This window comes from Pinus tabuliformis, chromosome J, assembly GCF_031772625.1.
Source record: "Pinus tabuliformis cultivar Carrire ecotype Pingquan chromosome J, CPIR1, whole genome shotgun sequence".
NCBI classification, from domain to species: domain Eukaryota; kingdom Viridiplantae; phylum Streptophyta; class Pinopsida; order Pinales; family Pinaceae; genus Pinus; species Pinus tabuliformis.
This window is the reverse complement of record NC_142295.1, coordinates 100,634,153-100,660,717: the sequence shown is the minus strand read 5'-3', so window position 1 is coordinate 100,660,717 and position 26,565 is coordinate 100,634,153. Positions and strand designations below refer to the sequence as shown.

At 37.4% G+C, this 26,565-nt stretch overlaps 1 pseudogene; it reads right to left on the bottom strand.

The window, feature by feature from the left end:
* Positions 1-16,554: 16,554 nt before the first annotated feature.
* Positions 16,555-17,040, bottom strand: LOC149225712 (D-lactate dehydrogenase [cytochrome], mitochondrial pseudogene; annotated as a pseudogene).
* Between the last annotated feature and the right edge of the window lie 9,525 nt (positions 17,041-26,565).

Below are 26,565 nucleotides of genomic sequence, written 5' to 3'. Positions count from 1 at the left end.
AATATTTGTGCTCCTTATATGGCAATGTCATCCCTTCCTGGATTTACTATCGGTTTTCCAGTTTGGTTGTTTTCAACCCCTAGGGTCCGAATGTCCAAACTGCACCTCAACCAAGTTCTCCTCCACTTGAAAAATATTAACCTCAAGTTGATCCTACAATTTACCCTTTGCCTTCTTCGCTTGTTGGGTCTTCTTCCTCTTCTTCCTCTTCGTCTAGTGAAAGCCTACTAGTTAGTAACCAGGTGGATCAGAAGAAGAATAAAAGGAATATTAAGAAAAATCAAAATAAGCAGGGGGGGACCAAGCAAGCATTGCTACGAATGCAACTACTATGGAGGAATCTTCCAATCACCCCCACAAAATTAAATTCCCTTGCATGCTTTGTAAAAGTGACCACCTTCCTAGAGTTTTTCTTGGTATTCCCAAGGTATTATAAGTGTGGCTTACATAATCACATCAACCTTTTTCATCAACCTGTGGAGATCATCCTGGTGATAAAGCATCACCTAGTGATACTAAGGTCCATGGGAAAAAGGGTAATTCAAGTTTCCCTGTAGGTTATGTGAAGGGAATCATCCTATTCGCCTTTGTCCTTATATGGATGAAGCTTCAAAAGTGTTAGAAAACCTTATAGCTTCTCAACCTCCTCTTCCAACTAGTTATCGAAAGCTTTCTCCCAATCCTCCACTAGTTGATGAAGTGATTGATCAGAATCTGAATCCAATCAATCCTACTCTCTCTAAACGTGAATCCAATGAGTCTGTTCCTGACCAACGATTGGTTGAAAAAATGGTTGACCTGATTCCATCTTCATTCTAGTGTACTTTTCCCTTAGAGAGTAAGGATCATGCCACTCAGGTTCTTCTTGTTTCTTTTGATTCTATTGGACAAGGGGACATCTCTCTCGTTCGTGTGAAACCCCCTCCAAGAAAAAAGGTCATTGAATTTGACTGGAGTCGATTGAGAGAACCTTGTCTCCCTTCTTACATGCCTTTTAAGATCATGGTAAAGGATTATGATAAGAATAGCCATCACACTGTTATAGATTAGGGAGCTTCTGTTAGTATTATATCCTCCACTGCTTGGCAAGTTTTGGGTTCCCCACAACTTGTGTCCATTACTCTCAATTTGTTAGATTTTAATAGAGGAACCAAACAATTGTTAGGGATCCTTTCTCAGTTTCCTATTACTTTGGGAGGAAATACTTTCTATATTAATGTGATTGTGGTCCAAGACCCTTTGGATTTTAATTTACTCCTTGGGTGTGACTATGTTCATATCATGGAAGCTATTGTCTCTTCACTCTTTTGTGTGATGTGTTTCCCACATGAAGGAATAATTATGACTATCGATCAACTTTCATTTGTTGGTCCTCATTTAACCATCAATAATCCTACTTCCCTAAGCATTCCAAATGTGCAAGTGGTATCTTCCCTGCCACCGGTTAATTATGTGGCAACCTATCCCATTCACATACCTACTGATGAAGATGAGCCTTTCACTTTTTTCTTAACTTCTTTTGACTTAGATCTAGTAGGTGCTGTGGTGAATCTTTTAATGGGGGCATTGGAGCTCGATATTTCCATTGGATCCCTTGATATGTATCCCTTCCAAAGTGTTGTTCTCCCATCTGATGAGAACCTCTTGGAAGCCATGGTCTCCTTGAGGTCATGATTTGATTTTGGAGCAAAGTTCCTTGTCTTATGTCAAGCTCATTAAAAAATGGATCAAGGTTCTTCGGAGTAGAGTTCCTTTTCTTGTGTCAAGCTTGTTAAAAAATGAAACAAGGTCCTTAGAGCACAAATCATTTTCTCGTGCCAAACTTGTTAAAAAATGAAACAAGGTCTTGAGAATAGTTCTTTTCTAGTGTCAAGCTTGTTCAAAAATTAAACATATCCCCTTCCAATTCGAATCTTTGATTATATCTCATAAATTCCCAGTTGAGTCTTTCACTTGATCTCGTAAATGAACCTTCATTCCATCCCTTTGTTAGTAATCAATAGTCTATTTAGGTGAATGAAATGAATATTGGGGGCATGTACCTCGAATTTAGTCATTATGATGGGAGCATGAAAATTATTTCAAGCATAGTTTTTCTCTATTTCAAGCTTGTGTAAAAATGAAACCACTCTCAAGCATAGTTTTTCTCATGTTTCAAGCTTGTGAAAAAATGAAACCACTCTCAAGCATAGTTTTTCTCATGTTTCAAGCTTGTGAAAAAATGAAACCATCTTGTAAAAATGAAACCATTCTCATCCTATATCTCATGATTGCCATTTTTTATGAACCTATTTTTGCCAAATGAGCCTTGGTTTCCTCATTACATCATCACCATTTGCTTGGCTGATCATACACTTTCACTTGGTTTTTACCCTTTCCTTAGTAACCACTGCAATGAGTGGTCTTATTAGCTAGCCTCTTGACCTATATGTGTTTTGAGTAGTTACTTCATGACCGTAACCAGTTGCTATACTTGATACCACTCATTCCTCCAGGATGAGTTCTCTTTCATATCTTTTTAGAATCCCTAAATATGAAAATATTGTCGAGGAATTTTATTTTCGAACTCGTTAAAGTAAATGAAAAGACATCTACTCAGTATAATTTTAACCCTTTTCCAAACTGAGATAGATTAACTATGAAAAAGGAATACCTTAGTCGAAAATGGCTAAGAGCTTCTCTTGGGTAATATTTTCTACCTTTTCGAACCTAAGGGAATCTCTATGAAAAGGAACATCTAGAGTGTTTTTTTTCGCCTCTTTTTCAAACTCTCTAAACATGAAAAATATGTCGTTTTATACCTTTGTTGGACTCGTTAAAATATCAAACAATGATGGACTCGTCATTCATGACAGGACTAAACCACTCCTCTGGGTTCGTTAAATATTCTCATAAGCACTCATTTGAAGGATGAACTTACAGATCAAGCATATGTTATCCTCCTTAAGCTTGTTAAAAAATAAAGAGGTACTGACCATTTTGGTTGGGGAAATTGGGAAAACAGGGTACTCCATTTTTTAATGGAAATGATCCTCTCTTGAACATGACACTCTTCCACCTCATCTCCCTGGGTGTTGGGTTGGGAAATATTCTTTTATTTTGGTTTATCATACTGTTTCAAACCCTCCGCTTTTGGTTTTGGGTCAATGCTACCAACTCCGTTTTAGTTTCGCCACTGTGTTCAAGAGAAGTCATCCAGTTAATATATGGTACAATACTCTTAACCCTTCATTCCATGTCTACCCTTCCTGAGCTAGCTCTATATTAGCATCATTATGATAATTCTATCTCAAATCATCATACCTGTTTCATGTCGTTGATGGGGGATACATCAAGGCCCTCCTGCGACAATTCACTTCCCATATACATCAGCTCATTATCCAGGAAGTTGACTTAGAAACACCCCCTGGTGCCTTGGTGCTTGCATACATCAATGGCAAGTTTCCTCACTCTCAATGACATGTTTACATCATCGGCCTTCGATCAAAATATTTTGCGTGGTGTTTGACATTAACTCATTTATTCACACCATACAAATTGTACCAGAGTACCTTAAGATCCATTAACACCATCGGTGGTCTCTCTCGTGTCCTTTAATGGCTTACGTCATTGACCAGTGATCAGATGATGTCTACCTTGTTCGACTCCAACTCATTGATTCACATGGTTAGACTCGTACATTTATTGGTCGTGTGAATGAAATAGAAGACCCCGGATCTAGTTTCATCCATCCGGGACGTGATTTCAAGAGTAGTACAAGATCACAATGTATGATGGCTATGATCATACATGCATTCATCCAGTCATGGGTCCACCATCAATCATCTGTGGATGTGTATTTTGGTCATTGTACATGTAATGATTAGCTTATGTGTTGAGTATGGGTATGCCTCCCTCAGCAAAGATGTCATGATGTAAATGTATTGTAACAGATAATGATCTCGCTGGTTGTTCTTGATCCTGAATTGTCACAAGGTAAAGCACTTCAGTCATCAACTATCATTTCTGACTTTGCGCTTTAGGGGGCAATCTATTATAGGCCATTTTGTCACATCTGGTCAATAGGCCTTCAACTAGATCAATCAACATCCTTTGACCTCCTTTTCATCATCCTTGCACAAAGCCCTAAGCATGACTCATTCTAAACCCTGAGTTTCTTCCTGAAAGCACCTTGTTTCAGTCATTTAAGGACCAACACACCCTGGTCTCTTACTGGCCAGTGTTGACTACCAGGTTTCCCTACTCTGCACCTATGATAATCACCAGAAGGTTGCTTAGTGTTGGGGGTGCATTGATTCTAGAAATTGAGGAAAAAAGAGAAAGAATCCTGAAGCTTCCTCTTCCAGAAACTTCCAGGATCTGTTGTAACCATTTACCTCAAATAAAAATATCGAATCTTATCCTATCCTACCTTGGAATTTTTTTATCATTTATCCCTTAAGATCATCCTCCCACCAAGAGTGGATCTCAAGCCCAGATTGGTAAAAGGATAAGAATTCATGAACTACCTCCTTCACCTATATATTTATTGCCATCCAAAGAGAAGGGGTTGGATTTTGGAGAGTGATTCTACCCTTATGATGTTGTTGTGAGAGATATCTTTCCATGCATTATGGTGATTAGAGGTGCACTCTGTGACAATGATAGGACAAGTCAACTTGGAGGAGCTCTTTTACAGGATCGACACCTGTTTTTGGTTGTAACTCACTCCATTTCTATTAATGGAAAGAATTCATTGTTTTCCTATATATGTTGTTATGGTTTAATATATTTCAATACCATGTTGATCTATTGAATAAAGTTATTAGTTGATTTTGTATAGATTCCATGGATCGTTGCCTTGTGTTATTTGACTGTGAAAGTTCTAATTTTAGCGATCAGAGCTAGGATTAGAGCATTCAAACCAAGGAAGGAGAAAGCATACGACATATTCTAGCTAGGATTCACCCCATTATTTATTTAGTTTAAGGAAAACATTAGTCCCTTTGTCTTTTTATTGTTCTAGGTTTGTCCACTAGGCCTAGGGAAGATATTTTTGTCCGCAGTCATAGATTCCACATAAAAGGTAGGTATGGGACTGTTTGGTCCCTTGTTGCTGATATTGAGGGTTAAGGAGGTTTAATCTCTGGATGCCATTGTTTATGATATTGAGGGTTGAGGTGGTTTAGTCTCTGGATGCCATTGTTGCTGATATTGAGGGTTGAGGCGGTTTAGTCTTTGGATGCCCTTGTTGTTGATATTGAGGGTTGAGGCAGTTTAGTCTCTAGATGCCCTTGTTGTTGATATTGAGGGAGGAGGTGGTTTAGTCTCTGGATTCCCTTGTTGCATTGAAGAGAAGGCACTAGGTTCTTACCAGGTTTGGAAATCAATCCAATGTCTATATGTGGTCAAAGAGAAGAGAAGGCACTAGGTTATTTCCGTGTTTTGCAATCAATCAAGTGTGTGTATGTGGTAAAAAAGAAAAGAAGGCACTAGGTGATTTCCGAGTTTGGAAACCAATTCAGTGTGTGTATGTAAATGACAAAGAATAAAGGCAAAAGAAAAAGAATCATTGAAAGTTAAGTATCAATATTTTATTTCATATTTTAATTATGCATAAGTTATGATTATGATTTATTATGGTTGATTTTTTAGCTAACCAGATGTGATATGTTTATACTTGATGATTTAATCAAAGAGATAGTTTGACTTGTTGTGACAAGAACTACATATAATTGAAATTGTACCTTATTAACTGGCCACCAATGAGGTATGATTTGAATTTATTTAAATTATTTTTGAGTCTAATGGAAATTATGTGCTTGGTATAGGAAAGAAAGGAAATTCTTGGCTTGGGTGGTAGGAACTAGCTACAAGAATTAGCAACAACAACAAAAAGTAATTGGAACAGGCAACAATATGTTGGTAAAGTATTCAGGAGCATGGCCATTGTGGGAAACTGGTACCCAATAGTGTCCATTGATTTCCATGAGCATGTTATGACTGGTATGATGATTTTGAGGCGAAGATATGCCTTAGTTTTTGGACCTTCCGATGCGAGAAAACCTTGCTAAGGGATGGATTGCCCAAGGGACTGTGTAGCAAAGAAGGGGATGCTAAGGAACTTGGAAGGTGAGTGACGACACAGAAGGGGGTGACCAGATTACCTGAGGGACTGTGTAACAAAGAAGGTAAGGTCAAGGAATATTTTTTTTTAGGTCATTAGCATTTCCATATGGAATCAGAAACACATTGGGATTGTTCCTTGGAACAATGAGTCAATAACTATTCATTGAGGGAACATCTAATGCAAGGATCATAGTGCTAGATATTTGATGCAGGTTTTACTTTGGTAATGGATCATGGACTTCCTAGGAAGGAGGTGAATCTTGGTATTACTTTGAGGGTGGACATGTGAGCCTCTAGATTCCCTTATTGTTGATGCATGCATCATATCCTTTTATTTGTTGGTTAAAGAAAATGTATTGCATATGTATAAATGTATAATTTATTGTGAATGTTGTATCAAGATGAATTTATAAAGCTCCTTGGACAATATGGTTTTTAGCTGGTTGAAGAAAATGTACCTAATTATAAGTGGTTGTTATTGTAAATACCGTAATGAGCTGTGTTATAAAGCTCCATAGGAAATATGTTTTGTTTTCAGTGATTTGTTGATCATAGGTGTCATAAAACACCAAGGACGATGTTCCCCTAAGGGGAGGGGTTTGTAACAACCACATATTAAGTTTCCATGTAAATAAAAATAACATCAAGGTCATGGGACATGTATTCCAAGTTGAATAGTGGGGGAAAAATCACATTGGGGGTCACTTTTGGTTTCTTTATGGCTATGGAAATTGGCAAAGGCATTAGCGAAGGCAAAGAGGCAATAATTGACAATTAGTTATGGATAAAGGAAAATAGGAGAAAAGGGAGGTGAAGAGATACATATTTGCATGCAAGGGAAATTAGAGAGAGAATTAAGAAAAAGGATACGTCAATGATAAAAGGGCACTTGACAATCAGTTTCCAACTTTTTCCCATCTTTGGAGTAGGTGTAGAAAAGGAAAGAGAACAAGAACTTGGACAAGCAAGCAAAGGAAGGAAATTGAACAGAAAATGGAGGCGAAGAAAAGCAAGGAGAAGGTTGGATTAACAACTTCGTCAAGAAGGTGGTGGAGGTAAAAAGTTGCATGTGTGATTTCCTAGCTGAGGTGTGAATGCATGGTTCATGCATTTGTTTATTGGTTCATTTTTTTCCTTGGCATGGGTTTCCCCTGGTTTGACAATGGTTTCAGCCTTGCCTTACCATTTCCTGGATAACCATGGTGTGATGGGGTTCATTCTTGGTTGAGATTTGGATTGCCAAAAGGTTTTGGAATTGAGTGAGGTTGTATTAGGAAAATTCCCAAGGGTTGGGGATGTAGATGGTTTTCTTAGGGAATCCCTCGACATGTGGGTGGAGATAGGAAAATTCCTCAAGGTATGGTGAATAAATTATGAGGCATCCAATATCAGTTTAATTTTGTAATCTCGAGACCGGTTTAGGTGAGATCACAATAGGTTGAGGGTGGAAATGGTTCAACCTCTGGATTCCCTTTGTTGTTTATGTCTTGGTTTATCCCATGAGATCCCACATTCATGCCTGTAATATGGCAAGGGGGTGATTGGTTGAAAGAAATATTTGGTTCAACTCAATATATGGTCAAGTGGTAAGTGGAAGTCCTTAAATTGGTTGGATTTTGCATAATTTAATAAGAGTTATTTTCCTATTGTGATTTATGAGAACTTGTACTTGTTCTTATGTGGATTCTATGGTTATTTTTCATTGTTAATATTCTGGTTATATGTTGGTTATATGTTGGTTATATATTTGGTTATGTGATGTTCTCTAGCTATGGCTCTTGCTCATGTTTTGGTAAGTATTTGAATGGTAGATGAATGCATGGGATAACAAGTGTTGGTGCAGCTATTTGAGAGGGCATTAGACCTTCTTGGTGATTCTCAAATGAAGTTCAGAGGTTTATGATCAAATTTGCATTCATGACCTATAGCTTACATGTTTACTATGTGTTTGAAGAAATGTTTTTATTGTACTAGGCCTATCTAGGTCAAGATCTTGTTCAAGTTTGAATGTTTGACATTTTTATCATCTTAATCATGCTTCTAGAAAGTTCCAAGAAGTTCTAGGCAAGGGTATGGAGGATAGGCTAAAATGGTGGCATAATCCTAGAACTGCATGCACATAATTGGAGAATTTAGGTCATAATTGTTGGAAGCCATGCTTATGAGTGTGGTTGGAGCCTCATAATCACATGCATCCCTTGTTGTGAATGCAGTTCAGGGTTAGGTCAAAGAAAAATCACTTCCAACTCAGGATCTACTCATCAGAGGTTGTGGAATGACTTTTGGGTGATCTAGTGCTCCTGAGGGATATCAGTAAGTTGTCGGTTTGTAGGCACCACTTCCATAACTAGAACTTGGAAGTTGGGTCATGTCATAGTGGCAAGTCATCTCACATTTACCCGGGAGGCTTTTAAAAGTGGGTAAATGTGTGGTGTCGAGTTACAACGTGATGCTAATCATGTTGTTGATTAGTTTATGATACAAGTGGAACCTAAGGGAAAGTTCCAACTAGAACCATTATGCTTCCTGGACTGGACGTAGAATGCGCTCCAGAATCAAGTAATATAGTAGGTCAAGGTGTAATGGAAGCACTTTGGATAGATGAAGCAACCTCGGAAATGGTAGATAAAATGAGGGTATCTTACCCATTTTTTTCATTGTGAAAATGAATGTAAGAGTTATAATTATAAAGCTCGGTGGTTAAAATTTTTGTTTATATTTATAAAACATTGAGGGCGTGTTCCCTTAAGGGGGTGTGGTCTATAATAGCAAATTTTCATAACACCCCATGTATGTTGAACTATGGAAATATGTAAATTTATGTGAAAATAAAATTAATGATTTGCTTAAGGGAAGGACATGCAAATCCAAAGCTATAAGGGAATGGCCTGTGGAAGGCTATTGACTGCCTATTGGAGTACATGTTGCATGATTTTTTGGTTTCCTATGGTGTGCCATGAGAAGGCCCATACAAGCGTCATTTAATTTTTTTGAATACCACCTAACCCAAGAATTGGGTTGCACATATAGAAATAAAAGTTTTGGAATAGGTAGCATGGGTGAGAACAATGCCCATCTTTGTCCCCTTCCTTGGGGAATGTGGTTGGGATACTGAAGGTTGTGGAAAAAAATGAATGGAGGTGTGAAGGAAGAGATAGTTAGATAGTCTAAGAGATGGAGAGTGGTCAAAGGAGTGAATCGAAAAAAAAGGTGGTGGCGAACAAAAAAAAGGAGATGAACAATAGCAGAAGTTAGAAGAAGCAACCGTACAGAGAAAATCAAGGAAGCACCTAAAATAAAGAAATAAATGGACTAGACTGTACTGTATGATAACCAATTTTTAGAAGCTAGGAGTGTTATTCCTTGCATCTCTTTTATGGAGGGCATTGGATAGTGTCTTTAATTTTGGAGGATCAGTTGGGAGCTTAGTGGAAGAACTAGATGATTGTGATGCTTGTTGCAAGGCTTTGAAACCACTTGGTACTTGTTGCCTAGCTATTAAACCATCATGATATGGAAATTTGAACCACACTGGTGCTTTCTATGAGGATCTAAAACCACTTGGATAATGGATTGCGGACCCCTGTGGTGCTTGCCATGAAAAGTAGTTGTGAATCCACTAAAAGTAGTTAATTAAATCTCCTAGAACTAAGACATATCCCATCCAAGCTTGGTAGAAGGAATATATTTTAAATCAAATAGAAATTTGTTCGAAATAATGTTTTCATTAATGACATCTAATGTCATTAATGTGAAGGGGATGTCTAAGAAAGTAACAATTTCATTTATAAATCCAAGGAAGCAGTATGATAATCTGATTTCTTGCATGCTCTCATCACATGAAGCCAAAATTATATAAATTTTATTGAGTTTTTGTCAAAGTCTTGATGCTCAAATGAACCTGTGGATGTCATGCTTGGGTAATCCTCTCCGAGACCCTTCTAAAGGTATATCACACTTGGAAAAACTCCTCCCGGATAAGAAGTTATGATCATTTGAAGTTGGCAGCTATAATGAAGACCAGAAACACCAAATTTAATTGAAAATCACCAAATTTGTTAAATATCGTGCATGTTGAGGGAGGATCCAAACATATGCAATTAATCAGATAATTCAGGTGCATGAACATGTTAATTGTTTAACACTGTTTTTTTTTTTTCTTTTTTCTAAGTTAAGACTAACCTAAGTACCCACGGGGGATTTGAACCGGTGACCTATCGCAAGGAGTGCCTTAACAATGCACCCATTCACCATCAATCCAAAACCCCGTGGGCAATTGTTTAACACTGTTAAACATCATAAAACTTTCTAATGATCTGATGATGGTCAAAAGAATGTATGGTGGATAGAGTGAGAAGATGCAAGATATTTAACCCTTCCCCAGCACCCACACCCCCCCCAATAGACCAATGAATTGTTGACGCATGGTAGACATCCAGTGGGTGTATAGGTGGAAATATTTAGTTGGTCAAATCACAGTGGAACATGGTAGTCTAAAAATGATGACATGGCATTCAATGATGATGTGGAAGATTGAAAATGGCTAATGATGATCATGTGGACTTAGTGACATGGCAAATCAGTGACACATGGTGGATCATGATAGGGTAAGAGGAGATGACATGGTAAGAAATTATTACATGGAAAGTGATGATGATGTGGCCCAACAAGGATGATGTGGCATCTTGTCATGATGCCATGTGGCATGCCAAGTTCGCATGTTCAATCGACCAATAAATGCAAGTTTTTTGTGACACATGGCCCACTCAAAATGAGCCACATGGTAGGTATGATGTCATGATGATGAAAACACTTAGGCACCTAATGACCCTTAGATCCCATCATTCGGTGTGATCCCATGAGATTTTAAAATTCATTCCATTTCCTAAAAAAAGGATCCCATCCTATATATTGAAGCATGTTTCATGACTTAAAGAGAATAAATGAGAACATGGAGAACAATGTGAAAGCCTGACCTTCATGGCTAGTTTGAGGTTGTATGGTTTGGATTATTGGAGGGTTGAAACTCTATAGTGTGTCGAGGGCACAATTTTGCTGATTAGATATGTCCCGGTGATGCAAAGATAGTTTTGTTGTTTGGTTTGAATTGGAGTGTGCTATGTGCACAATTTTGTTGATTGGATCAACACTTGGTGATGTGGAAATAGTTCTAGCTCAGGTCAATGACTTGAAGTGTGCTGAGGGCATAGTTTTGTTGATTGGATCAACACTTGGTGACGTGAAAATAATTTTGGCTCAACTCAATGACTTGGATTGTACCAAGTGTTGACATGGTTAATCCTCTCTGTGAACAAAGATGATCCCTCTAGCCCAATGAGTGGGTCTAGCAACTTGAGAGGACAATAAACTAGACATCTTCCTAGATTATGATTGAAAAATAGAACAAGAGAGAAGTCCTACCTTGTTCTAATGCTAATCCGATTTCCTTTGTTGAAATCCTCGAAATGTTTGTGTCAATGTCTTGTTCCTGCTTCTTCCAGCGCTTATGTACCTGCACAAACAACCAAGAAAAAAAAGCATGCCAAAACCAATACCAAATCCAATAATAATCTATTTAGCTGATCAAGGAATGCTAAACAAATACATACATGAACATATATATTGGGAAAATGAGCCAATAGTTGTATTATTATTTAAAGAATAAAGGGGAAGCTTACAACCATAACCTTGATGTTGAAAGGCTCTCCTTGAGTGGTAATCCAATTCCAAGCCAAGAAACTCTCCAACACTCCTTCTCCAAGTCTAATGAATAACCTCTAGGCACAAGCTCAGCATAGGGGTGAAGATGGACATAGATCAACCATTTGGGAATGGTAGAGAGTGAATTTATGGGTTGGGAGAGGGAGTTAGGCCTCCTCCAAAGATAGGTTTAGGCACACATATTAAGGAGGTAGCTTATATGGATGAGACCAAGAGGTCAAATTAGGAGGATTCGACCTCATCTATGTGAAACCACCTCCAGCTCGCCGCTCTGAAAGCTTCTAGATCACGAAGCTTCTCATCCTCTTTGGGAAAACTTCCTTTTTGAGACCATCGTAAGTATGAGAGAGAATAGAGTGATGCCATCGCTGGCTTAACAAGGTGCAACAGGTGATCATCGCGGTTTTGAGCTTCATAAGGGTGATGATTCTCATTTTAGGGTTTCATGAGCTATTTCTTCAGGGAAAGCTCTAGATATTTTCCAGGCAAAGTTAAAGGAGGGATCTGAGCTGCATATATTGATGAGTATGAGTATATTGTATAATGATCATGTTTTGGGCACTTCAGGGTATGTCACAGGGAAGTGTAGGAGGCGTGACAAAATACTGTGTAACAGATGCCCCCTAAATCATGAAGGAAGAATGAGGAGTGATGGATGAAATGCCTTACGAGCTTTTGGAAAGGACGAGGATGCACAATGTCAGGAGACCTGCAAATCAAGTATGCATATACAAATGCATATTTGAGATTAATACATGAATCCACGACATGGACACAACCATCAGGATGATGAAGAATATATAAAAAGATCCATGGTATGGGTGCAGCCATCTAGATAACAAGAACTAGTATAAATATTAAGTCTCACGGTATGTTCAAAGCCATCAGTATAGTAGAAACATGTGTACAATCATGAATAACATAAAACTCCATGTAGCATGAGACATAACAGACATGACTCAGGGTCTTGCGCTCCATCCCAACCCAATCAATGTACGAATCCCAGCATGCGAATAAACGTGTTGAAGTCGAACATGCTAGAAAACCACCTGATTATGGCCAATGAGGTAGACCATTAACAAGTACGAGAGAAACCACCAATAATGACAATGGACCTCAAGTTGTAACAGTACAATCCATGAATGTGATAATGAATTTGAGATCGAACACTTGTGGAATCACCTGATTGAAAGCCAATAATGAAGACATGTCGTTAGATGAAAAGAACTAACCATTAAGGCATGCCAGCTCTAGGGTACTAAAAGGTAGTTCCTAAGTCATCTTCCTTGATAGTGAGCTGAAGTCGACAGGAAGTGACCCATCAAAGGAGGGAAATGATCAATCCCCCATCATCGACATGAAAAAAGTAAAGTGGAATGATATTTAGGACTGTAGAAATGACTCAAACAATGTATAGGTAAATAACTGTAGATTGGACTTCTCTTGAACAAATTGCCGACACGACTCCGAAGTGTGGCGGCATTTGACTGAACATGGGACTAAAGGTCATGATGACAGTGTGGAATAGTGAAATGAGAGGCGAGATGGATCACCCAAACCCAGGAGGACAAGCATCTGAGTGAGGATATCCCAAACCCGACATGAGAGCAGAAGAGTGTCATGTTCAAGAGAGACATGTTGCCTATACAAAGGATGTCTCATCTTCATTTCTCCCCGCTATTTCTAGTGAGTACCCCAATTATTTTTAATCACAATCTTGAAGGGGATATCATATGATTTTTATGTAAGTTCATTCTTTGAATGAATCCACCCTAGTAAGTTTTACTAGCCCTAGGAAGGAGAAGCTCGGTCCCATCATGGTGACGAGCCTTTTGTCATAAAATTTTAACAAGCCCGACGTAAGAATAAATCTGCATATTTTTCATGTTTAGAGAGTTTGAAAAAGAAACGAAAAATAAAACTCCATCATGTCCCTTTTCGTAATTTGTCCCTCGAACCCAAAAATGTAGAAAACAATATCCGAGGGAACCTCTTGACCATGTCGACAAAGGTGTAAATTTTTCGTAAATAGTCAGTCTCAACCCGAAAAAGGGGTAAACATATACTGAGGTGACATCAATTCATTTACTTTAACGAGTTTGAAAAGACAAGTACTCGACAATCTTTTCAATTTTTTAGAGTTAGAAAAGAGCTGAAAGATGACTCCAGGGGGGTTCCTTCTTTGTTTATTTAAGGAGTACAAAAAAGAGATAAAATAAAAATCTTAGAATCAGTCAATAATAATCACTGTTCACATTGAAGGAACCTGTAACTGCACAAGAAATGCACGTGTCACTGATATCGAGAAAATATTAAAATATTACAAGAATATTTGACCAAATGACTTTCAAAACTTATAAATAGGAAAAAGTAATTTCATTTTTTACCTTTTTACCAAAATGAGCACTGAAAGTGTTTTTGTGCCCTAATTTCCTTGATTTTCCAGTGGTTGTTGTGGGAGAACCGGGGGACCATTTCACAATCCATCTGTGACAGGTAAGAGCCTCATCCCTACTCTTGCATTTCATTACCTTTTTATGCAATTTGAACGATGAATTTTAAGCTAGAAAAGAGGATTTCTAAAATTTAGGTAACCGGCAACCATCGCGGGTATGGTCATCGAACCCGCGATGGTCGCATTTGAGCCCAAAAGGCTCACGCGATGCCATCACACTATTTTGAAAAACAGGTGCGATGGCTGTAACGACCTATTTATAGAAATAATATCAAATAAATTTTAATAAATAAATTATATTAATCAAATTAATAGAATAATAAAAATAAACTAATAATAAAGTAATTTAATATAAGTCTAAACTTTATATTAAAATAAAAATCAGAAAAAGGAAAGTTAATTAAAATCAATATATTTTGACACGACATGGGAAGGGTGTCATGAGGAAAGGAAGCGGTGGGTGCTGGAGGAGGGACGACCACCGCTAAGAATTAGTATATAAACCAAGAATGAGAGGAAGAGGGGGGGAAGAAAGGAAAGAGGAGCAAAATTGATACACAGAGTATGTTTATGATCAGGAAGACCTGACTTGTTCTGAGGTTTCTGGGCACGGGGGAATAGTTTGCTTCAACTGAGAAGCTTACTGGATTGAGTATCGAGGTTCTGCTCAGTCTGGTTGGGTGGTTTCGGTCTTTTGGTAAATGGGAGCGATCTGGAAAAGTTCTGAAGCATCTTCATAACAGCAGACCATCTTCATTTGCAGTAGACCAAGTAAGTACTTCGCATCGAATTAATCAATTAGATATATGAAGTTATGTATAAATTTAGAACAGGTTCATAAGGTTTCAGATGACTCTTTAGAACTCCTTTACAATCTTTACAGTTTCAGTAATGGTTCTTTAAATTAGTTCAGCTCTTACATTTGGTGTTAGAGCCAGTTCAAACTCTCGGATCTGTTAAGTCTATTAAAGATATGGGTGCCTGATTTAAAAATCTCTAAAAACAAAGAATAAAAGCCAAAAGTCTGTGGCAATATATTAAGGAAAATCAGAGTTCACGAAAATATATTGTCCTTAAAGTCCTTAAAATGAACTCTGTCTAAAAGAAGAGTGCATTATTAATCAAAGTTAGCTAAAAATTTGAATAACTAATTCATTGGTGGTCTTCCCTCATCAGTGAGATAATTCAAATCCTTGTCCAATGATTCAAAACCTTTGGCAGCAACTTCTAAGCATGGGTGCAATATGGTTAGATGATAATCTTCCTTTTTGTCATCCTTATCCCACTTGGTGTTCACAAGTTGAACAGAACTTATACTTTCTTGATTGAAGAGTTTAGCTTCTTGAATTATTTAGCTTCAATCTGAGAATGTAAGCATCACCTTCTTATAGACATCAGAGGTAACTTATGGGAGTGAACTCCGTAGATGCTTTCAGGCTCATTAATATTTATGGTTGCTGCCATCAGCACTACTATATGATCTGGTAGCTGCTTATAAAAAAAATGAAATGAGAGATTCAAAATATTCTTCACACCAGTACTCAACATATAAAACAGAAGCGAAGTATGAAGCACATCATATTGCAGTTTTTCCATTAGAAGATTGTCAATCTGTTACCAGTAGACCTATGTAAAGTTTGCAATGAAAGTAATTCGTTGACTGCTGCTTTGGCCACCACATTGGACATAATTAAATTAAGGAGAAATCCAATAGAAATCCCACTTTCCTACTCGCCAAGCTGCTTCATATTGCAATTCGATAAATTCCAAATCTTGTTGTAGAAAGTCCTTTGGGAAGCCAGGTCCTGAGAATAAAGATCAAGCACATGATCGTAGCCAGTTTGCTGTAATGATTTCACGAGACCTTTGTAATATTTCCATTCTGAAATTTCATCTTTGAATGGAAAATATGGCATATATTTCCAAATAGAGAATGTCTTGAGAATTATTTCCAATCAATGAAAAATTCTCTAACATTTCTTGCCACCAATTCTGCAAGATGAGATAATGGGACACAAACATCCATTCCCATTGCTTCACATTGAGGCTCCATTGCTAAGTTGGCCCAAAGTGCCTCCTTTCTCATCTTCCATAACTTCTCTTTCTCCTCGGAGGTTTCAACAAATACAAAGTCAAATCCATGATGCTCTTTGGAAATGTTTTGTACACAGTGTTTGCTCACGGGCATAAGCTTTTGTTCCAACAAACTCAAACATTAACGTCGAAAATACAGGTAGGTCCTTTCCATTTGCATTGTTGAGAGCATGTACTTAAACTTCATCTAAAAGTTCCACTATTGAAACCTGAATACCTGAATGCACGGTAGCAATAGCCACATCAGCTGCATCTTTTATAGTAGGAAAATTGGACATTGCAATCATAGTTGATTCTGGAATACTCTGTAGATGCAATGTTACTTGTGTTATTACACCTAGCGTCCCTTCACTTCTAATAAGTAGTCGTGTTAAATCATATCCGGCTGCACTCTTGCGTGCACGGGATGTCATCTTAACAACATCCCCATTTGCTAGAACCACCTGAAGATTAATAACATTATCACGCATAGTTCCATATCTTACTGCAAGAGAGCCAGAGCAACGTGTTGCGCACATGCCTCCAATTGTAGCTCCAGGTCCAGGATCCAGAGGGAAGAATAGACCATAGGGTAATAAATATTCATTTAGCTCTATCCATCCAATGCCTGGCTCAACTACAACATCCATATCTTCAAGATGCAATGCTTTAACATTCTGCATTTTAGACCTCGGGAACAAGAAAAATCACTACTCTTGCCAACATATAATGAAAGTTAATCTGAGGAAGAAGCATGAAGTAATGAGACGTAGCAAAGAAATTATTTTGACTAGTGCATTGTAGTGTGCATATCATCTTTAGAATACAATAGAAATTTAATAAAACCCTCAGAAATATATGCAACATCAATTTGTCAAGTGCGAAGGCGGAAAATAGTCTTGGGTACCAGAGAGTTCCGCTGCACCACCAGATTTCAAGATCACACGTTAGCTTCAATACTCGCACCATTTTCCAAAGCAATAAGTCAAAGAAGGTGGATGCGTTATGTTTCTACAGCAATACGGGCCACCGAAAAGGTTTTGCGTGCGGTGTCAAGTATTCAGTTAACAAACTAAGCGTTGAGCCACGGGGAACATCATAAAACAACCAGGCACCAATCACCTTCGTAAAAAAAAAATAATGCCACCATGTTATTATGTAGACGTGCGTACCAAACTTGGGTTACGTGACCTAGGAAATAATTTTATGAAGGTTCAGGTGTCAAATATATGTAACCACCAGGAATAAGAATGATGTTGACGTGGTAATGTCATATGATAACCGTGTAGAAGGCAGAAAGGTCCGGTGGAGGTTTGAACCACTGACCTTCCAAAAAGGAAAAAAAAAGAATCATTATATAAAATGCTACCATATCAAATCGTGCCCACCTTTGTATTAAAATGGAGAGGGTGAGATTTGACCACCCAACCCCTCCCCTAACAACCATCTTTTTTTTGCCAATATTACATGGGCAGCATATAAATTAAAGCAAGGGTGGTACTCTGAGTTGGATAATTCTAGTCATTTTTATTTGCATGGCAGTTGGAGAGATAAAGATAGTGCCTCTGACATTTCTGGGGAGAGTAGGTTATTGTCTCTTGTTAACACTCATAGAATTGAGATTTTACAAAATAATATTTTGGAGAGAGAATTCCAAAATGTACATTCTGATGCTAGAGAATCCCTCAGTCTTTCTGGAGAAACAGTTAGAGAAGACATTAATGACTCCTCAGTGTTTGAAGGCAACATTTTGGGAAATGAAGAAACACATTTGGATTTGCAGAACCGATATGTTGAAGCTTTTTACCATGAATCTCAGGACATAGAGAGAGGCTTCCTTAAAAGAACACTTCCAATTAAACTAAGTGGTGAATTAATTCATGAATATGTAGAATTTAACATTATGAAGAGAATAATTGAATTCACAGGTAAACATTGAATTCAGATTCTTCAAAATATTCCCATGTCTTGAATAAAAGATAAAGATTGGGACTTAATGGATAATTTGTTTGAAATATAAAATAATGCTGACATAGCAATGCCTTATCTTCGGTTATAGTAAAGTTTGAGAGCATTGATCTGATGAAAATGATGGGCAAACGGAAGTATGCAAACAAGAGAGACAAAGGTGCTTCCATAGAAAAATGAGGCATAAATCCAAAACAACCATGGAAATACATGTTGAATGTTATATTAGTAATAATAGAATGAAAGTACAATGAAAAGGTACAAAGGATCTAGTGAATTGGACTCTTTAGAGATCATGACAGGGTCCAAATACCACAATAATACCTATGGACTAGTGAATTTGTAGAACAAATATTAAAGCTAGTACAAGTAGTCATAATTAAAATTATGGAAAAATAAGAAGCAAGAAAAGGTCATAAAGCTACATATTTTCTGTTGTAAACAAAATCATTGGAACTCGATACAAGACATAGACTTCAGGACAGAGAAAGGAAATTTATCACTTATCTCTTTGACATGGCATTTGCACTAACTTTTCAAGGAATGATTGTTGGGACAGCATTCAAACCTAATTTAGAAATTCTTATAATTGATGAATACAACCTAAACATAGGTTCCATAAGCATAAATACAACATATAGGGCCGAGGTATTGAAAGAGTATACTACCATTTAAACATAAAGCAATGTATGGTGTATTATTGTTAGAGGAAATGTTGAGCACAAGATATGTTCCCCAAATGTTGTTGCATACCATGCTTTGATCCAGGTATTTCAATAATATATATATATATATATATATATATATATATATATATATATAAAAGAGCACAACAAACAACATTATTGTTAAAAGGAATGAATTGAGGTCTATCTTCACTATTGACTATCCACATGGTGCATTTTGTTACCAAATAAGATAATAACCCAACTAGTTGTTACTGGAACAAAAACATACAGATCAATGAATGTTTAAGACATAAGGAATCATATCGGTCTAACCATTACGTATACTAGAACGTAGGGTTCGACAGCTCTGGAATCGTCTGGTATACCAAGTTAAGGTCCAATGGGACAAGTATAGTCCTGGATCGACTACATGGGAAGATATGGAAATAATATGTCAAAATACCCCAACTTGTGTCAATTTTGAAGAACTTTAAACTATGTTTAGTATATATTTACTTTACTGCAAATTAGAGACTCATAACCATTTTGAATGATCATATATAAACGTGAATTTTATGACATAATATATGTTTAAATTCTGCTGGTACATGGATACCAAAACAAAATATGTTATTGATCTTACTAAATTATAGTTGTCAAAGTAAAGTTTAAGTCATTTAAATAATTTTACTTCTGATGGGAATTAAGATATTATAATTTTGTTTTATTTATGCATGTCAATATCATTGATGGAATAGAGATCAAAGAATAATTACATTTTGAATGAAAGTCAATGACATGAATAGAATATGGCAAAATATGTTATACTGTAGTTGACATATGTGAATTATACATAAGTTATTTTGAATATGTTAATGCACATTTTATAAATGTATGGACAAGTGTTTATGATTGCAGATAATATCCGTTACCAAAATGACAATGTGATGACAGAACCTCAGAACAATTAAAGCTCAAAGAGATTCTATGACAGGGTAATAACCCTAATTCTATTGAGAGGGGTGGAGGTGTTGCCCACCGATTATCCTCCGAACCCTGAAGTCATGGGAGGACTGTGCGAGTCACGCTCCCCTAGACGTGTGATGATGACTGCTAGATGCCTACTGGGAATCAGGTCGGTATAACCGATGATGTCATCCTTAGAGTTTATGAATGGTTAGGTCAGTATAACTGACGCCATGGCATACTCCAGTAGAGGACGGATAGGATGGGAGCGGAAGAGATTAGGAAGGATAGGATGATTTTGTAATAGCTGAGGGACCTAATGAAATAAAACATGATCATTAAAGTCATAAACCTAAAGTATTCAAACCACCAAAATTTATAGTGCTCTTACATTAAATAAAAATTTAACCTCAATACATAATCCTAAGCACTATCATGAATATTCATATAAGATAAAATTCTAACTTCAGGACGAAGTTTTCTGAAGGGGGGGTGTATGTAACGACCTATTTATAGAAATAATATCAAATAAATTTTAATAAATAAATTATATTAATCAAATTAATAAAATAATAAAAATAAACTAATAATAAAGTAATTTAATATAAGTCTAAACTTTATATTAAAATAAAAATCAGAAAAAGGAAAGTTAATTAAAATCAATATATTTTGACATGACATGGGAAGGGTGTCGTGAGGAAAGGAAGCGGTGGGTGCTGCAGGAAGGACGGCCACCTGCTAAGAATTAGTATATAAACCAAGAATGAGAGGAAGAGGGGGAGAAGAAAGGAAGGAGGAGAAAAACTAATACATAGAGTATGTTTATGATCAGGAAGACCTGACTTGTTCTGAGGTTTCTGGGCACGGGGGAGGTTTCTGGGCACGGAGGAATAGTTTGCTTCAACTAAGAAGCTTACTGGATTGAGTAGTGAGGTTCTGCTCAATCTAGCTGGGTGGTTTCAGTCTTTTGGTAAACGAGAGCGATCTGGAAAAGTTCTAAAGCATCTTCATAACAACAGACCATCTTCATCTGCAGCAAACCAGGTAAGTACTTCTCATCGAATTAATCAATTAGATATACAAAGTTATGTATAAATTTAGAATAGGTTCATAAGGTTTCAGATGACTCTTTAAAACTCCTTTACAATCTTTACAGTTTTAGTAATGGTTTTAGTAATGGTTCTTTAAATTAGTTCAACTCTTACAATGGTGCCGAGAGTGACATTTAGAGATTAAAAACTCATATTAAAGCAAAAAATGTGATTTTTATGCATGGAAAAAGCACTAAAAAGGGTTTAAATTTTGTTTGCAGGAGAAAGATGGTCATAGAGTGGAAAGAAAGAGGTGATGAGGCCGAGGATCACCAAGCATCTCAAGGTCTGGCATGCATAAATTCTTTGAGGGATTGTGGCCTGCTGAAATTCTTCCATACCACAGGGTTGAGAGCACAAGTGGACCTGCTACCTTATCTGATCAACCTTTGGGATGTACATCGAGAGATATTCATCATCAAAGGGCAGGAACTGGAATTGTAGGAAATGGACATTTACTTCATCACGGGATTATCCCGTCAAGGAGAACCCATTATAATCTTTGGATCTCGCCAAGGAGGTGAGAGCACCAGGAGTCTAGTCCATAGATATTGTCTTGGAACCGAGATAACTAATGAAGGTAAGGTGAAGATTGCAAAAATCACCAATAACCTCGTTCTGAGAATAATATTATTCACCATGGCATGTGTATCTAGCACACAAGCTCTTCACGAGGCTTCCAAGTCTCAATTTCAGTATGCCATTGCTTGTTTGACCCCCACCATCTTCAACTGGTGTGGAGGTCTTTTGGCGAACATGAAGTGCCAACTGACCAAAGGTAAGCACAGACACCTGAAGCAATTCGGGTTTGGTTCCATACTAGTGACCTTCTTCTTGGAGCGAATACTGCTCTTCTGGTACCAGCAAGTAGAAGTACCACATCCTGCCCACCGAGATCCGCTACTCGTGAGATGGAGCCAACTCATGCCTCGATGAGGCACAGGCCAACACATGCACTATCCACCACATTTATTCGCTTATATGGAATGCCAACTGCTAATGGTATACAACTATGCGTATGCTGGCACAGATTTCAGACGAGATCCAAATCTACCTCTGCCACCGGGTGAACAGTGGACCGACGCAGGTAAAAAATTGTTTTTTGAATTTTTTCAAGTTTTTATGATTTTTATGAGAATGTAATCTAAGACTCAACTTATGATAAATGTGCAGATGTGGGACCAGAGAGACCACCAAGCATGTTACCAATAGCACAATGAGTTGCCCATTCGATAGTGGCTGCAGACTACGAAGAAGGGGCTGACCCCTTAGCCGAGATGGAACGCAACCTGGAGGAAATCACCCGAGGGGTTCTAGATTATGCCACCATTGACGATGTTCCAGTGCGTTGGTAGAGACATACAGTGGGAGTCTCTGTGAGACTATGTCGGCTGTTAGGCCGAGTGATCAGAGCAGTCGCGTGCTACCATGAGCATTGCACAATTTGATAGTCCTTCTAGTCTTTTACACATTTTGTAGGCTTTGAAATCCAAATGTCTCACAACACTCTATTTTTTGACGTTTTGATGTAAACACCCCCACAGACACAAGATATATATATATATATATATATATATATATATATATATATATATATATATATATATATATATATATATATATATATATATATATATATATATATATATATATATATATATATATATATATATATATATATATATATATATATATATATATATATATATATATAGATATATATATATATATATATGCATGTTTTATTTCTACTTATGTGTTCATAACATGATTCAGTTTTACAAATGACGCAAATGTCTATCAAGAACAAAATTTGCTAATGCATCAGTTAATGTATTTAAATTACATGGAATATGTTGATATGTAATGTAATTGAAATTTCTTTCCAGCAATCTAACACATAGATACATACGCAATATTTGTGGATTTCTTACTGAATAATGATTGTTTAATTGTAACACAACGAGCTGTGAATTCAACTTAGCAACTAAATCTCTAATGCCAAGAGCAACTGCTTCTAACAAGAGTTCAATAATTGCACTATACTCAGCGATATTATTGGTTGTTCAACCAAGGCAGATACCTTGTAAGTTAATCAACTCGCCATTAGAGTTGTAGAGTACCCATGCTGTAGAAGAGAGGTTCTGTGTGCTACTACAAGCACCATCAGCAAAACCAATGTAATGACCTGATGACATCTGCAAACCAAATGGAACACAAGGTAAGCAGAAAAACCTGTGTCTGCAAAGAAAACAAACACACCAAAAATCAAAATGCACACTATGAACTAACACACTAATGTACAAAAGTTATCATACGAATTTCACGCATATTAATTTTTCAGATACAACCCATTACGGGGTTGTGACAATGCATTCCCCTCGTAATCACATAGCTCATAGGCACCTTTCTGTAAGACATGCTTGACAATGTAGGGCCCATGCCACATAGGTTCGAACTTGCCTGCCCCCAACTTATTGTTGGCTTGATCATAAAGAAGGACCAAGTCGCCTTCAGCGAAAGTGCGAGGAGAAACGGTTTGGTCAAAATGAGCTTTGACTCATTTCTTTTGAGCTTCGATAATCATCATAGCGATGCGACGAGTCTCATCGAGTCTCTCAAGATATAGTAGCCACTCCTCTTTAGGCGAGGTATTCAGAAGAAGTTCGATAGCTAGCTTAAGTGAAGGGATTTCACATTCGATTGGAAGAGTTTCCTCTAAACTGTACACCAACTAGAATGGAGTGAATCCAATGACCATCTTATCAAAGGTTCAGTAAGCCCAAAGAGCTAAGAAAAGAATTAAATTCCAATATTTTATGTTCTTCCCAACAGTACGTTGAAGCATAGTAATCAAAACCTTATTTACTGCTTCAACTTGGCCATTGGCCTGTGGATAATATGGAGTTGAGCTATCATGGTGAAGGCCCAACTAAGTAGTTAACTCTACCATCATGTGCTAGCGAAAATGTGATCCATGGTCAGTCACGATAGCTTGAGGGACATCGAAACATGCTATAACATGGTTAAAAAGGAACTGCATGGTAGTAATACCGTCAGCATTTTATGTAGGCATCACCTTGGCCCATTTCATAAAATAGTCGACGACGGCAATGATATAACCATGCCCCCTGGCCAAGCGATGGTTACATGTCATGAAATCAATGCCCCATTTGGAAAATGGGCCAATATTAATTACTAGGTGTAGGGGTGCTAATGGACATTGATCAACCATTTGGGAATTTATAGGCTGGGAGAGGGAGTTAGGCCTCCTCCAAAGATAGGATTAGGCCCAAATCTTAAGGAGGTAGCTCATAGGGATGAGACCAAGAGGTCAAATTAGGAGGATTCGACCTCATCCATGTGAAACCACCTCCAGCTCGCCGCTCTGGAAGCTTCTAGATCACGAAGCTTCTCATCCTCTTTGGGAAAAATTCCTTTTTGAGACCATCGCGAGTATGAGAGAGAACAAAGCAATGCCATTGCTGGCTTAACAATATGCAATAGGTGATCATCACGGTTTCAAGCTTCATAAGGGCGATGATTCTCATTTTAGGGTTTCATGAGCTATTTCTTCAGGGAAATATCTAGATATTTTCCAGGGAAAGTTAAAGGAGGGATCTGAGCTGCATACATTGATGAGTGTACTGTATAATGATCATGTTTCAGGCACTTCGGGGTATGTCATAGGGAAGTGTAGGAGGCATGACAAAATATTGTGTAACACCAAGGGCACAGTTTTTTTTATTAGCTTGGTGCCTGGTGACATGGAGATGATTATGTTGATTGGCTCAACCCTAATGATGTGAAAATAGTTATGGCTTAGCCCGATCTCTTGGAGTGTATCAAGGGAACAATTTTGTTCATTGTCTCCATGATTAGTGACATGGAAATAGTTCTAACTTAGTTTGATGACTTAGAATGTGCTAAGGGAACAATTTTTTTGACTGGTTTAGCACTTGGTGACGTGGAGATAGTTCTTTCGATTTCCTTAGCCCTGGGGAAGTGGAGATAATTCTATTGATTGGCCATTGGGCTCTAATGTGGAAAACAACCATTTTAATTCAAAAAAAATTGGTGACTCCATATTATATAAGGTATGTTGTAGCATAGTTGGTTGGCATATGGTTGGTCTCCCATGAGGTCAAAGGTTTGAATCCGACAAATGGTTGATGATTTTGTTAGTTTTTTTATTTTACCAATGGAGACCCATTCTTTTGAACATTTAAGCTGACCGATGGTAACCATTTTGTAGAACGATCCCCGAACCTAGTGCATTTTATAGAACACACACTGGAAAGAACTATTTTGTAGAACATTTAATGTTTCATAATGTTTTGGAGGTCGAATTGAGTGAAATTTGATTTTGAAAATGCATTATTTGTTGGATTACATTTTAATTTGATAAAGGGAAGTTGGAAACAATTTTTGAGATCAATAAGTCATTGTTATTGGAAATATGATCATTTGAACAAGTTTTTGACATATGAACCGAAGACAAGTTGACTTGGTTATGATCTAAGCTTGTGGATCCAGTTTTAAATATTGAGAAAAGTGGTCCACACCATAGTGAAGAAGGTGGCGGGTTCCTCCACCAAGGTTAGTGCTCCAATTAGGTTGGAGTCTATAGCAACTCAAATCTTGCACATTTTAAAGGTTGGTGCCTCAATTAGGTCATAACCTATTGCAAGTGGGTGCTTGTATATTATTTGAGGTTGGTGCCTCAATCACGTTGTATCCTATTGCAAGTGGGTGTTTGTACATTTTGGGGGGTGGGGCCACCAACAGGTCAGTTCCTACATATCTATGTGAACAAATTGAAGAAGAAGACAAAATAATTTGTGTTTTTCTCCCGCAAGGGTTTCCACGTAAAAATTGGTGTTCTCATGTGTTGATGTGATAAAGCTTTCTTGATGCACAATTCCATTCATTGTATAATGCACTTTGTTTTATGATGCACTGCTACATAATCAATTATTGATGAATTTTTTTGAAATGATGAATTTTCCATTACATTGATTCACCCCCCTCTTAGTGTGATATTTGGTCTAATAAGTAGTATTAGAGTAGGTTCCTTCAGGGACAATTAATTGCTAGAAGGTTTATCTAAAAGAAAATGGCCTCCATTAGATTGACAAGCAAGCCTCCTTAGTTTTTTGGATCCAACTATGTTTTCTAGCAGATAAGAATACAAACCTACCTCACTTCCTTGGGATTTGACGCCTGGGTAGTTGTAGAGAACAATTATGAAGTTCTTGATACTGCTCCTACATATACAATTGGTAAGGCCCAATATTCATCCAATCCGATAGCAAAGTATGTCATTTTGAGTGGTTTTTTAGATACAAATTTGTTAATGTAATGCATTGTAAGTCAGTTCATGATCTATTGAACAAGCTTAAAAATTGTTATGAAGGGGACAAGAAAGTGAAGGAAGCCAAGCTACAATCTTACAGAGCTTAGTTCGAAAGTTTGAAAATGGAAGAAGATGAGGATATTGCTTCATATTTCCATC